Here is a 15,744-nt window from a genome sequence, read left to right on the forward strand (position 1 = left end):
AGAAGAACAGACTTTTTCATGTGGTTTTTCAAGTGTGTTCAATAAATCTGTCACTCAAAACATGTCAATTCCATGCTGATCTTTTTCACTAATTAAATTTTAAACTGTTTTAGTCAACCTTTTGTTTGACGTCTCCCGTTCCCCCTTCACAGTTGTGTCTTTGTTTTTTCAAACAGCTGCGGTATTTGTTAATTAAGTTGAAACACTTTGTCAGATTGCAAAGCACAATTTGACAGACCGAATCTCCCCCTAGATGCTTTCCCTTTTGATCATCTCAGCTGTGAAATAGCAGGATTTCACAGAGCAAAGACAGTTGTGATTTATGTGACAATTCTTGAGCGGACACTGCAGTTAGAGCTAGTTGAAACGGATTTAAAAAAGTTAATCCGGGGTCAGTTGGTTCATTTCATTCTTAGGGTAAATGAACCGGTCAGTTGAGCTGATGTTGGATCGTTGTAGTTTGCTGTGAAGCAGGGGAATGGACAAGCAGGAAGCAATGCATTTCAGATAAAGTGACTTTAATACTTTGTACTTGGTTTGCATCGTTCATCCTAATCATTTGTGTGTCTTTAAAGACCCCATAACATTTCAATGATGGGGTTTCCTTTCTGCATTAAAGAATACACATTGAAATTAGGGCTAACACAACTAGGTTTTATTTATAAGATTTTATTTATAATTTAGGGAAGTTCTCATTTTAATTTCAGAGCATATTTTATTGTACAAAATAAGACTAGTCAATCACTAAAATTTTTGGTCAATTTTTCAGGAAGAGAAACACTTTTAAATATGCATTTTGTTTTTATATTTCCTCATTTTTTTTTTGGAGTACATTAGAATGTAGATTAACTCAAAGCAATTTGTTTTAAATGAGGATTTAATGGGGTCTTTTATTGATGTCAGATCAAACTGTTCAAATGTTTGGGTCAGTAAGAAAAAAGATACATATTGTAAAATATTATTATAACTTTTATATTGTTATTTTAATGATGGGTCGACAGAGTGGGGATCCATTTGCAGCTTTTATTAAACACAGCAGTGATACAGACAGGGATAAAGCAGTACCGTAAACAGGGACAGGCAGGGGTCGTGACTGGCAGCAGAGAATCAGAATCGGGCCACAGGCAAAGTTCGAGACAGGCGGCAAACAATCACAATCCAGGGCACAAGCAAGGTTCAAGACAGGCGGCAAAGGTTCACAGGTGATAAACAGTCCAGGTTACAACAAGAAATCAGTCCACAGAAAAACGCTCAAATGACCACCATAGCAAATCAAGACTTCGCAAAAATGTGGTGTGTGTCTTAAATAGTGTGAGTGTAGTCAGTCCCAGGATTGAGGGCCTATGGGAAATGGAGTCCGAATGGTAGTGAATCAGTATTCCAGTGATGGCTCCCTCCGGCGGTCCGGAGGATGAACCGTGGGAGCCATATTCATGACAGAGCCCCCACCCTGCGAGCGGCTCCAGACGCGAGGAGGTGGACACTGGGGTCTACCACAAGGTTGAGGGGCCGGTCTTTCCGGGTGCGTCCGATGGAATTCTTCCATTAGTGCAGGGTCAAGGATATCATCCGCGTCGACCCAGGATCGCTCCTCCGGTCCGTACCACTCCCAGTCTACAAGATACTGTAGTCTCCGACCCCGACGCCTAAAGTCCAGTAGCGATCGGACTTGATAGGCCACCTTGCCCTCAGTGATCAGTGGTGGGGGATGACGAGCCTCGACTCCCTCCGGCTCCCCTCTCGGACCCCGGAGGGTTTCAGCAGCGAAACATGGAAAGTAGGAGAGATACGATAGTTAGCAAGCAGTTTTAAATGAAATGAGACAGGAGTGATTTGTTTAATAATTTGGAAAGGCCCTACAAACAAAAGTTTCTTGCAGGGAAGTCTGATAAGCAGGTCTCTGGTTGAGAGCCAGACCCATTGCCCTACGGTGTACTGTGGATTCTGTCTATGTCTGTTGGCCTGAACCTCTTGTCTCCTGACAGCGCGTTGCAGATGGTGATGAGCCAGATCCCAAGTCTCCTCGCTCCTCCGCATCCATTCATTTACTGACGGCAGTTCAGAGGATTCGCCTGACCACGGAAACAAGGGAGGTTGGTAGCCTAAGACGCATTGGAAGGGTGTAATCCCTGTGGCTGGTTTTCTGAGGGAATTTTGGGCATATTCTGCCCACATCAAATACCGACTCCATTCAGTCTGATCTTTCTGGCAGTAGGTGCAGAGGAAACGTGTGAGCTCCTGATTCATCCGTTCCGTTTGCCCGTTGGACTCTGGGTGATAGCCAGACGTGAGGCTGATGTTGACGTTTAGGTTTTTAAAGAAGGCTGACCAGACTCGGGAGGTAAATTGTGGACCTCGGTCCGACACTATATCCTCAGGTAACCTGTAAAACCTGAAAACGTAGTTGCAGAGCAGCTCAGCGGTCTCGAAGGCAGTGGGGAGTTTGGGGAGGAATGAGTCGGCAGGCTTTTGAGAAATGGTATATAACAGTGAGAATGGTGGTGTTAACTTGAGATACGGGCGGGTCGGTGACAAAGTCTATGGCAATGTGTGACCAAGGGCGCTGTGGAATGGGCAGAGGTGGCAGTAAACTGGCCGGAGACTGAAGGGTTTTGGACGTTTGACAGGCAGTGCAATTGTGGATAAATTGAGTGACGTCATGAAGCATGGAGTCCCACCGGAACCTGTAGAAGGTTGTGGGTGGCGGTGATACCTGGGTGACCGGAGCTGGGAAGGTCATGGACGTGGTGCAGCAATTTCTCTCTCAGAGGAGCTGGGACAAAGGTACGGTTTGGTGGGCATGCAGCTGGTGGATTGGACGGTTCGTTGGCCTGAGAAATTTGTGACATCACATCCCACTGAACTGGTGCTAGAAGGAGTGTGTCAGGGATTATGTATTCTTCTGTCGGGTCTCTCTACCTGATCCATTTGTCTGGACAGCGCATCGGCCTTGTTGTTCTTGGACCCCGGTCTGTAAGTTACCTTGAATTGGAAACGAGTAAAGAACATAGCCCTTCGAGCTTGACGGCGGTTCAAGCGCTTGGCAGAGCGGAGGTACTCCAAATTTTTGTGGTCCGTGAGGACAGTGAACGGGTGTTGTGCTCCCTCTAGCCTGTGGCGCCATTCCTCCAGCGCAGCCTTCATCGCCAACAGTTCACAATCTCCCACGTCGTACTTTCGTTCTGCTGCGGATAGTTTTCTGGAATAAGAGGCACAGGGAAACTTTCTCAATAGCTCAATAGCTCCAATGCCTGTGTTAGACGCATCTACCTCCACAATGAAAGGTCGTTCAGGATCTGGGTGTCGGAGAATGGGCATGGAGGTGAATTGTTCCTTCAACCCCTTGAATGCTTCCTCAGCCTCTGGAGACCAGTGTAGTCGCGAAGTCTGGAGTTTTGTCATGGAGGTTAGGGGGGCTGCCACACTGCTGAAGTTGCGAATGAACCGCCTGTAGAAGTTCGCAAAGCCCAAAAACCTCTGCAATTCTTTGAGCGTGCGTGGTTTGGGCCAATCAAGTACAGTTTTTACCTTGCCATCGTCCATGGTGACCCCGTCTTGACTGATGACATATCCCAGGAAGGAGGTGGAGGTTTGATGGAACTCGCACTTTTCAGCTTTTGGGTATAGTTGGTGTTGGATGAGTCTTTTTAGAACTGCTCGAACGTGATGGATGTGCTCTTCCATTGATCTGGAATATATAAGGATGTCATCAATGTAAATTATAACCCAGCGGTTCAACATGTCTCTGAACACGTCGTTAATGTATGATTGGAACACTGATGGACTGTTAGAAAGCCCGAACGGCATAACAAGGGTCTCGTAGTGGCCGGTGGTCGTGGAGAAAGCAGTCCTCCACTCGTCCCCCTCCCTTATACGAATGAGATTATGCTCACAGCGGAGATCCAGCTTGGTGAAATATTTGGCCTGTAGAAACTGTTCGAGAGCAGCTGGTACTAGTGGCAGGGGATACCGGAACTTGACAGTAATGTCGTTCAGACCTCGATAATCGATACAGGGCTGTAGTCCTCAGTCTTTCTTCTTGACAAAGAAGAATCCTGACAAGGCTGGTGATGTGGATGGTCGAATGAACCCCTTGGTTAACTCCTCCTCGATGTATGCTTTCATAGCAGCAGATTCAGGCTGTGATAAAGGGAAAATTCTGCCCTTGGGAGGTGTGGTACCTGGTAACAGTTCAATTGACGCAGTCCCCGGGACGATGAGGAGGTAATTCGGTCGATTTCGGTTTGCTGAACGCTACAGCCAAATCAGTGTATTCTACGGGGAAGTCGAGTTTCTCGGGTTTGGATTAGTTCAGCTTGACAGTCTGTATGGGCAGAGGAGTGACCTGTTGCAAGCAGTTTGTGTGGCAGAAGACATCCCATTGCAGTATTTGTCCATCCTTCCAGGAGATGTGTGGGTTCGAAGCCATGGCAGACCAAGGATGATGGGGTTGTTAGGTGAGTGTATGACATACAACTGGATGAATTCGTGGTGAAGAATTCCTTCTTGTAATCTGACTTCATCGGTGAGGTGCGCCACTCTCCCTCCTCCAATTGGGTTTCCGTCTAGCGCCTCCACTGTCAATGGAAAATGGCAGTCCGTTAGGGAAATATGGTGTTCTTTGATGAAAGTGTCAGACATGAAATTCCCTCCTGCACCAGAGTCCGGAAGAGCTTGTGTGGTAATTATTTGGTTTGTTGATAGTGATTTGTTTGGGAATTTTGAGGCAGGTGGGTGCGTAGTCGGAGTGAATGAAGGAACTCACTGCTTTGGAACTAGCGTTGGTTGCACCGGGCAGTTGATTTATAAGTGACCCGCCTGACCACAGTACAAGCAAAGATGCATTTGACATCTCCTCTCTCTTTCCTCAGGCTGAAGCGGAGTGAAGCCCAGCTGCATGGGTTCAGGGTTAGAACTGACGGGACTGGAGACGCGCGAGGGGCGTCGTGAATAAAGGAGATTGTCGATGTGAATGGAAAGTTCAATAAACAAATTCAATGAGCTACCTTCATCCCGGCAGGCGAGTTCTGTTTGCAGCTCCATGGTCAAACCTCAACAGAACAGTAGTTTTAATGTGTCCTCCACCTAGTTTGTTTGTGCCACCAGAGTGCGAAACTGTAAAGCATATTCCGCTGCTGTTGATTTGCCCTGAGTGAGAGAGAGCAACTGTTCGCCCGGACTTTATCCCCCTGTGGGATGTTCAAACACTTCTCTGAACCGTTGTAGAAACTCAGCGAAACTGGGGAATGCAGAGTTATCATCTCTCCAGACAGCAGTGGCCCAATCCAGCGCTTTGCCGGTAAGCAGAGAGCTAACGAATGAAATGCGACTAGTTTCTGTAAGGTATAGGGAGGGTTGTTGATTAACATATAGAGAACATTGGAGAAGAAAGCCCTTACATTTTGCTGTACCATCGAACTTCTCAGGCAGGGCCAGACGAGGGTTCACAGCTGGGGGAGTGGGAAATGTTGGCGTGGCAGGTGCGAGGGGCGGCAGAGTGGCGGCCTCAGCGGGATTGAGGCGTAGGCCCTGTAGTGTCTTTACCAGCTCCTCCGTTAACGATGTCAATCATGTCAGTTGGTGGTGATGCATCACTAGCTGGTTGGCCTGAGCTGATAATTTGGTTGAGATCTGTAACAGAGCTGCTGGATCGCTGGTTGGCAAAGTCTTCTGTAATGATGGTTCGACAGAGTGGGGATACATTTGCAGCTATTATTAAACACAGCAGTGATATAGACAGGGATAAAGCAGTACCATAAACAGGGACAGGCAGGGGTCGTGGCTGGCAGCAGAGAATCAGAATCGAGTCACAGGCAAGGTTCGAGACAGGTGGCAAGCAATCACAATCCAGGGCACAAGCAAGGTTCAAGACAGGTGGCAAAGGTTCACAGGTGATAAACAGTCCAGGTTACAACAAGAAATCAGTCCACAGAAAAACGCTCAGAAATGACCACCGTAGCAAATCAAGACTTCACGAAGATGTGGTGGGGGTGTGTGTGATGCAGATCAGGTGTGAGTGTAGTCAGTCCCAGGATTGAGGGCCTATGGGAAATGGAGTCCGAATGGTAGTGAATCAGTATTCCAGTGATGGCTCCCTCCGGCGGTCCGGAGGATGAACCATATATATTTTAGAATGTAATTTATTATTAAAATGTAATTTATATCATTTGTTATTTTGTTGCTTCTCTTTTTAGCCATAACTTAATTTTGCAAGTATGAATACACACATTCTTTGTATCTTTTTTTATGTGTAAATGCCTTCAGCTATTATAGTGCAAACCCAACACCAGCTCTTATAATGCAAAGCCTGCATCACTGCAGTCTGACGGATGGAGGATCCCTGTCCTTATAATATAATATTAATAGCAGAAACTACCTTACTCTTGACAACCGAGACAGTGAAAGCTACAACTGCTGAAAGAGACCGTTTCAGGTCACTGCTTGAGAATGAAATGCCTTTATTCTGCACGAATATGACTGAGATTCACTGAGAAAAACACACTTGATTCACGTCCTACATCAGTTTAGAGAAATATGGAGTTTCTTTTAATGCATTCAAGAGAACAGAAGTGCAGAGATGATGGCACAGACAGGTTCCAACACTGAATTGAAAATCATTTCTTTCTTTTCTTGATAAAATGCTGTTATTAATTTTTGGCACCTGTATTACATAATCACTCATTATGTCTTATTTTGAAGTAGTAATTTTAATAAATGCAGGTAAATCTTACCCTGGCTGGCAATTGATTTTGCATTTTCGTCAATAATTCTGTGCTGAATGACTCATTCTCTCATTTCAGATTTATATGAAATTAGTTCCTAATTGGTCGGCCCCACCACAGCCACTCGTGAACAGATGCTTCACCCTCACTGCAGTTCAATCATGTTATATAGCACTTTAATTTATTTTTCAACCTAGGTTTGGCTTGAGTGCAGCTCATGACTGTAATAAGCATTTTAAATACCTCAGTATTGCTGTGTATTTCTCTTATGATGTGTTATGACAGTTTATTTCAAAGTGATTTGTCTTAATTTCAGAGTAATTTTATATAAATCAATCAAGACTTGCTGAATATGCTTTGACAGTGATGCACCATTGTTACATAGATTTCCAAGGTAACAACTTGAATTTAACGCTATTATCATTAAATATATCATAAAATGCCATAAGCTGTCTGTATCAGCTGGTTGTCATAGAGAAATGGGCTAGTTGTAATTAGCCAAATGACAGAAAGGAAGAGACCACAGTGAAAGCCAGTCAATTATCGCATTATGCTAATGTGAACTAAAACCATAATGGCAACTAGCATGGAATTGAAATATCATTGTTTCCTTTCAGATACCTCTGACCAGCATTAAATGTCTCCCCACTATAATGACTGCCCTTCACTTCATTAATCCTGACCAAAACAACATTCACTTTTCCTTCTTAATCAAGGCCTTTATAAGGTTCAAGTAATCCTGTAGACATGAAGTCAAGCAAAAACTTTCAGACCAGTTTAACCAGGTGTGAAATGAAAATGTAAATGTATTATTTATTATTGTAAGTCATAATTTCAGTGCAAAGAGCAGTCAATATAGACTGTACGTGTTTTTTGCATAACAAGATCATTGTTTGCCTGCCGCAATTATTGTTGCGTTAAACTGAATTTCATTTAAAAGAGGTGTTTTTTTTTTTGTTTTGTTTTTTTTTTACAATCGATCATTGCTGCAGTAATTAATGAAATGATGATCAAGTGATGGAGAAGATCATTATTACCAGGCATATATACAGATGGACCACGCGTGTCTGGATATCTTTAGACTACATCTACATTAATCCGGGTATTGAAAACAATGTTTTTGTTTCAAAATGCTCTCCATCCACACTAGCATTTTACAAAATGTTCTCGTCCTCACTGAAAAATCCTTACTGTGCATATGTAAAACGTAATAAAAACCTTCTGAGATGATGCATAGAGCATAATCATTTTATTAGCAAAATTCCCAACCACTTACTGATGTGTCCAGGTCTCACTCAATCGCCATTCTGTGTAAGGTCTAAAATGCAATTTAGTATTTTGCCATGAATGTGAGTAGTGGCAGGGGCATACCGCTATAAACATAGAAATGGGTACAATTTGCATCACATGACTAAACATGCATCATTGTTTTTCAAATACCTCTGTTCATAGTCCACACTACAGCGCAAAAAAAAAAACATTTTCAAATTTATCCACAAAGTTTAATTTTTGCAAAAACTACTGTCTCAGTGTGGATGGAAGGCCAAAATTTGGAGAAAAAGATGCATTTTCAAATGTGTTTGGATTACTGTAGACATATCCTTACAGTCTCAATAAAGTATTCTGCATTCTTCTCAGCCTAGTCCTAGGCCCACAAGATCCGGAACTGCACCATGCAAATTGTCTTCAGCAGACTTTGGCAGTGCATTTGTGCAATTGTGCTGATTTGCACGCTTCTTTTAATGAATTGGGCAATAAAACAATCCAGACAGTGTGATTCATCAGTGTGGATCAAACATTCATTATTCATTATTTGTGAACGGTCTCTATATTGTTAAACAGAATATTTTTTATATGTGATAGTTATCAACTATGCAGCTTATAGTTGATAACTGTCTCACATGAAAATGTTTTGTTATTCGGAGTCATACATCATTCGAGGAAGCATAAATAATGGTTTCAGGAGATGGAAGTTGCTTATCGTGAAGAGGATAATTTACTGAGAAGATGCTTAGTGTGATGAAAAGACCCTCTTCAGGGGACCTGTCATTTCACATTCATCTTAAATTTCCAAGAACCCTGCATATTTTTGTTTTTACTCATGATGACTTTGCTTGGAAGGTGCTAGATGGCCATAGTCACATGCCCTGTGACTTAAAAATGTTTATTAGGTTAGTCAGATATTTGTCATTGTGAGAGCTCTGAGACTTATGAAAAACAATAGTTTTTTTGAAAAACAGTCATTTGAGAAAATATGTCAGTAGTGGCACAGTACACAGCAGAGAGGGAAGAATTGTGGATCTGTGCTGCAATTTGAGATTATTGCACCATAAGTCATAATGATGTAAATAACAGCTCCCCAAAGGTGTGTTATGACACAATAATTTAAACAGGCCATTGTGCAGCTTAATCTTCATCATCATCATTTCTCAACTTTTGTTTTTGTTCAAAATTTGAACTTTCTGATGAAAACTAATGCTTTTCATTTACAGTGCTACCTTTTGGAGGGAAACCCTTTAAAATTCCTGAAGATCTGAATTGATGATTCTGGCTTTAATTAGTATAGCCTGTTTTAGTGATCACATCAATTCTTTACAGGCTATGCTAATCTATGCCAGAATTAGCAATGCATGTGGGATGGACTTACACTTCACTTATGGGCATCACTTTATATTAATAAGTGGTGGGCACAGTGGCACCAGAACAAGTTTTGAAGTGTGTGTGCTTTTGGATGTGCTGATTATGACCACATAATGCAGATGGTTTAATATTAATTAGGTCATCCTCAAATAACATGATCTTTTGCTGTTTTGATAAATAGTCTGTGTGATACATTGATACAGAGATCAATACATTAGGTTTGTGATCAGTGAGAAATTGGTTCTTTCTGCAAGGATGCATTAAATTGATCATAAGTGACATTAAATACATTCTATTTCAAATAAATGCTGTTTATTTTTAACTTCTTTTTAACAACAACAAAAAAATCAAAATGTATTGATTCTACTGAAAATGTATCAGTTTTCACAAATAATATTAATCCGCACAACTATTTTCAACATTGATACAAATAAGAAATGTTTCTTGAGAACCAAATTATCATGTGACACTGAAGACTGTTAAAAATTCAGCTTTGTTGCCACATCAACTACATTTTCGATATTAATATATTTATATTTTAATATATCTATTTCACAATTTATTTTTTAATTGTATTTTTGCTCAAATTAATGCAGCCTTGATGAGCATAAGAGACTTAAAACATTAAAAAATCTTACCAACCTCAAACATTTGATTTGTCTTTATATATTATATTATATTATATTATATTATATTATATTATATTATATTATATTATATTATATTATATTATATTATATTATATTATATTATATTATATTATATTATATATACAAATTTGTCCTAGCAAAAAGTTATGCACATGTTTCCACTGTCATTTCCATTGTGTATGATATCATTGCTGTAACATTATCTCTTAAAGAAACAGTTCACCCAAAAATGTCCAAGCTGTTCTTTTCCATACATTGAAAGTGAATGGTAACCACAGCTGTCAAGTAAGTATTTATGTCTTGTATTTAATGTCACAAAGAATAACCTCACATGAAGCAATCATATGATTTTCTAAGATTTAGAATATAGTGCATGGATGATTTGGATCACTTTCATAATGGTTTTATTGTGCTTTTTTTGGAGCTTGAGAGTCCCTGGTCCCCATCCACTTTCATTGAATGAAAAACAGCAGCTCAGACTTTCTGCTTAACATCTAATTTTGGGTTATACTGAAATAAAAGGAAAAAAAAAAGTTGTACTGGTTTGGAACAACATAAGGTTGAGTAAATTATGACAGTAAATGATTTAGATTTTTTAGGTGAACTAGCCCTATACAGACTTTTTCTTTCTTTCTTGCTCACTGCACATTTTACATCACAAGATAATAAAAGCAAGTGTTTAAACCCCACATACAAAGCAACTATATTCTATACCTTCTGAGAGCCTTGATCTGATATATTGTAGGTGTTTGTGTGATTGCCAGAGCAGAATTGTATAAAACCACGAATAAGAGGAACAAAGCCAAAACACAAAGACCATTTCCCTAGAAAGATGTCCAATCCAGTCTACTCATCACCTTGTCAGTGGCCCAAGATTAGATAGTTTTGTCCACTGACCAGAAACATAACACAAAGAAGACCTCATACAGACAAGAGCTGTGTGTCCTGTCACCTGTCTGATTGTAATCTCCATGCAGTCTTGACTCAATGTTATAGGGCGGCAGTAACGAAAAAAAAAACTAAATTGGGTCAGGCTTCTGTCCTGTTCTAAGAGCATTCTTCGTTAACCTGGTGGGGTCAAAGGTCATTAGTTGGTGAATGGCCTTTGGAAACTAATTTAACACAACACCGCACCTTTGGAGAAGTCATTATCAGGTGTTTGAATTATTTCTGTGTATTGTGGGTCGATATCTCTGGCGTTCCTCCAAAGTCGTGTCATGCTCCAGTGCACTTGTACATGTTTCCTACATGTATGTGGAGTGTGTTTACATTCTCTGATATACTTCAAAAAGGCTTTGGTCCAGTTGTATTTGTCAAAATTTAAAAGGGAATAGTGCCAAGACTCAAATATGCTTTTGTGTTATTCTTTCTTCTTAGGAGCAAAACAAAACAATGCATTATTTGTGCTGTAAATATGTCCACTCTGCCTTTTTATTCATCCTCTGTAATCTCTCTTGGTCAGAATTTGCGCATTAACTTTCCTCACAACATTCAGGTGAAACTGTTTTGGGAAAAGGTGCCATAGTCCTAAATACTTACCTATGTTTTGTCCTTTTGCATTATTGACAGGTGATATTACGGAACAAAAATATATGGGAATGTAAGGAAAAATATATTGCAATATATTACATAATACATTTCCATATGTGGGCAACTAGTGCTTATATTTTTCAAAATACGGCAATAAATGCATTGACAATGTATGGCTATATATTGATACATATAAAATATGTATAAATGAAGACAAAAAAAAAAAAAAAATATATATATATATATATATATATATATATATATATATATATATATACACACATTCATGGAATGAGTTACAATCAGTGGTTACAACAGACTTCTAGTTCCCACTTCCCAGCATGCTTTGCTTCTGACTGTTAAAAGAGAGTAAATGTTTAAATTAAGTGCTATTTCATGTGTTTTGCTCAATATTGATACAGGGGGAGATCTGTTAGTGTTTAAAGTTGTATTATTTTGGAAGGCTTTCTGGTATGTGTGAGATTTTGGGGTTATCACTGTGCTGAAGAATAGAGCCTGAGGTTAGGTTTATGATTGGCTGAACATCATTAAGACTATAATAACTTTATTTAAAAAGTAACGGCTGTGCACGCTATAGCACAGTGATAATCTATTTGGCAGAAACTTTAGTACATGCAGGTGTGCTTTTGTTAACTAACTTGAAAATATGAAACATTTAAAATGTAAATAATTATAAAATATAAGAAATGTTACATAATATATTTGACCTTATATGTGCTTATACTGCATGAGTAAATATATCTGCAATATATTATGCTTGCAGTAACATATCTGATCACATACAAAGCTGTATATTATGAAGTGTATTATTGAATATACAATTACATACATTATGATATAATAGTAAATAGGGATGTCCAGATCCGATCACATGATCGGAAATCGGGCCCGATCATGTGGTTTCAGACTCGATCGGAATCGGACATTACCTCCCGATCAGGACTCGGATATATGTGTATTAGGGGTGCAACGGTTCTCTGTAAAAAATCGAACCATACGGTTCTCCACTTACGGACCGCACTTGCACTGCGGTCCATCTCGAATGACGACGCATCTATTGGTTAATATGGTTTGTTTAAAATAGCAACGTGGAATACAGACAGAGTTCAGATACTGTATGTTTCAGTCGATGGATGCGCAAAACGTTACAACAACGATAATCAGAAAGCGTGGACAAAACAGTCACTCTTTGTAAACTGTTAACTGCGAGTGCCGTCTGCTCTAATGTCCAGTCATTTACGCCGTCATCACCCGGGTGTTGACACACGTTGCACACGTTGCTGTCTGTATTTAAACTAACTCGCTTAAGCCTTGCTGATTTAAACCTTAAAGAACAAGACGCGAAAGAGAACTCGCACGCGCTGTGAGAAGATTTATGTGCGCTCATCCGAAGCGCGCACACGCTTATTCCAGTCAGCGCGCAAATACTGAGTTCTCTTTCACGCCTTGCGCTTCGGCGGCCACATTCATACAAAAATTATGTCAACATGCCCGTCCTAGCGAGTATCCTAGCAAACATAGTCGGTTATGTCTTAAGTGAACGTATATTAGTCGAGAAAGACAGCGCATGTGGAACAGTAGGCTATATGTACTGGATCGTGCATGTCTTAAAGGGAAAACAACTATTCCTGCTGCCTGTATTTAATGTTAAATCAAACAACAAATAACAAAGAAATTACTCACTGCTCTTGACTGAATAGTTTTTGTAACTTCAATAATGATTAATCTTTATTTATTTTATACAGTAAAGATAATATGCAGTGATATTTTATATTTGATTACTATTTGAAAACCGAATACCTGAAAAACCTGAAAAGCACTGTTCCTGGATCTGTTTTTTCGCTCTTCTTTATTCTTTTTTATGTAGGCTATTAAGTATCGGATCGGGACTTGGTATCGGCAGATACTCAAAATCAACTGACTCGGACTCGGACTCGAGGGCAAAAAAACGTGATCGGGACATCCCTAATAGTAAATATATTATCACATATTTTTCAATATATGAAAAGCAGCAATACCTCATGTATTATTCAATATATTGTAATATATTTACGCAATATATTCTTTATGTATATTTTCAAATATACTGTTAAATCATGTAATATATTGATCATTCATATATAGGGAAATATATTTTCTTTCCATAAGGGGTCCCTCTGTGTGCCTGTACCCAGATTGGCTTCAAAGTCTCATCGCATATCAGATCTGGGTAGGGCTGCTGATCTCAGATCAGCCTGAAATGTCCACCTCTCCCTGGTAACAGATTGGCATTTGAGTGGCAGAGCAAAAGGCCGTGAGCGTCTGTAGGCAGCTGGTACACACCCCTGTCATCCAGGTCCATGAATGTTAATGTGGCACTGTAAAAGCCCACGGGTAGCAGATCTCTCCACAGTGGGATCACCTGAATTTACATACCCCGTCAGTCATTATATCGCCTACTTAAAGGGATAGAGACCTAAGCTGGCGTGGGCTGCAGAAAAGAGCAATAACTCTTGTATTTACCTGGATTTTTCTGGAGTTTTTTAAAGGGAATTTGCATTTTGCTCCAGGGCTTATGTTAAAGGGGGCTAATATCATGAGAAATTGAATTTCCTTGATCTTTTGAGATAAAAGAGTTCATTTAATATGAAAAACACACTGTGACTTTCAGAGCTTAAAACTTCTTAGTCCAACAGGCTCATTTTTTGAAACAGCTGCAAAACCATCATTCCAAAATTCTTGGATTTCTAAAGTAGGACACCTGAGAATATTAGCACCTTTTCAGTGTTCAGAAATGACCAGTCATGATGATTTTAATACTGAAGAAGTGGTAGAAATAAACTGATAATGATAAGCATAAGATATGGGTATCTGCGTATACATTTAAATGATCCTAACACTGACTATAAAAAGGTTCAGCCAATTTTTCCTAATGTCACAATAATTTATTTGTAATTGCAGGGGTCAGAGAGTCTGGAAATGTTTAAGAAAAACTAAATTATTTTGGGGTAAAAAAAACTTTGAATAGCATTGCAAGTGGACCACAGGGGGAAAAAGTATAATTTGATTCCTGGAGGAACTAAAATTAAGACCTCATCATCTATGTTTTATCAGTTGTCTAGCACACTATGAATGGCTTTTCAGCTTCAAAGAACCTATCAACATCTTTTCCTCCTGGTTTATACTTCATATTCTGATAATGAAATCATATCAGTTTTCCTAGTTCATAATAAAATTCCCCAAATTTCTTTTCAGCATTCATAAAGTTGTTAATGTTTGAGCTTAAACATGCGGCAACTGTTATTCTCTCACCAGCCAGGTCTCTCAGCAGTCCATTTTATCTTGCTGGAACTGTTTATGCATTCAGAACTAATTAAGGGTTTCATACAGGGACCCATTTATTTGCAATATAAATTAATTTCTTTCCCTTCTCAACACCTTTGAAATGTGTTTGTGCTAATTTTTTATTCCAGGCCCTTAGTAGATGTGCTAGTGTCTTGATTGATTAAGGTTTTTTTTTTTTTTTTTTTTTTTTTTTATAAATGATGAAATATCTTGCTGTGTGAAGTCTGGACGTCTGCTTGGACTATTATGAGCAGATGAGATTTGAGGTATTGGAGCAGGGTAGCCTTATGGCTCTCTGTGTGTGCCTGATTAAAATTGAGATAAGATAGCAGTGTGAACTGTGTGAAGTGTACTTGAGGTTGCCAAAGTTTGATGCATAGAGCAGAACAAATAAGCAAAAGCTTCCACAGTTTGACTTTGGCTTTATATATATATATATATATATATATATATATATATATATATATATATATATATATATATATATATATATATATATTATTTATTTTTTTTTTTTTTTTCCCGATGCCGGATTCCGAGTTTTTTTTTTCTGGATCTGTAGCCATTTGAAATTAGAGACAATCACAATCCAAACAAAGATGCTACACACATTGCATGAGCAGTTGTTTTTTATTTAAATTAGATTTTATATTTCCAAGATTTAAAGCAAAAACAGAATGGTCTGACTTTAGCTTCATAAAATTATGTTACATAAAACATCTGCACAACACAAAAACGGCAGCAGATGGACTGAATGCAAATTTACTCTCTGACAGTAGGTGGTGCTTATGGAACAGCAGTGATATAGCGATTTCTTGGTTACAAAGCAGCGCTGCACTTATAAACACTACTTTAAT

The 15,744-nt window shown here is 39.4% G+C and overlaps 1 protein-coding gene across 7 annotated transcripts in view; it reads left to right on the plus strand.

Annotated features, from left to right (window-relative positions):
- The window catches only part of chrm3a (cholinergic receptor, muscarinic 3a), a 136,634-nt gene that overhangs the window by 67,636 nt on the left and 53,254 nt on the right, over positions 1–15,744 (plus strand). The window contains exon 1 of one of the 7 annotated variants that reach the window (XM_067367139.1): positions 13,728–13,772. The exons of the other annotated variants lie outside the window; for them this stretch is intronic. The gene's annotated coding sequence lies outside the window, so the exon portion shown is untranslated. Of the gene's footprint in view, positions 1–13,727; positions 13,773–15,744 lie in introns of those variants that run through there. 7 annotated transcript variants of the gene reach the window in all.

Source organism: Chanodichthys erythropterus, chromosome 18 (genome assembly GCF_024489055.1).
Source record: "Chanodichthys erythropterus isolate Z2021 chromosome 18, ASM2448905v1, whole genome shotgun sequence".
NCBI lineage: Eukaryota > Metazoa > Chordata > Actinopteri > Cypriniformes > Xenocyprididae > Chanodichthys > Chanodichthys erythropterus.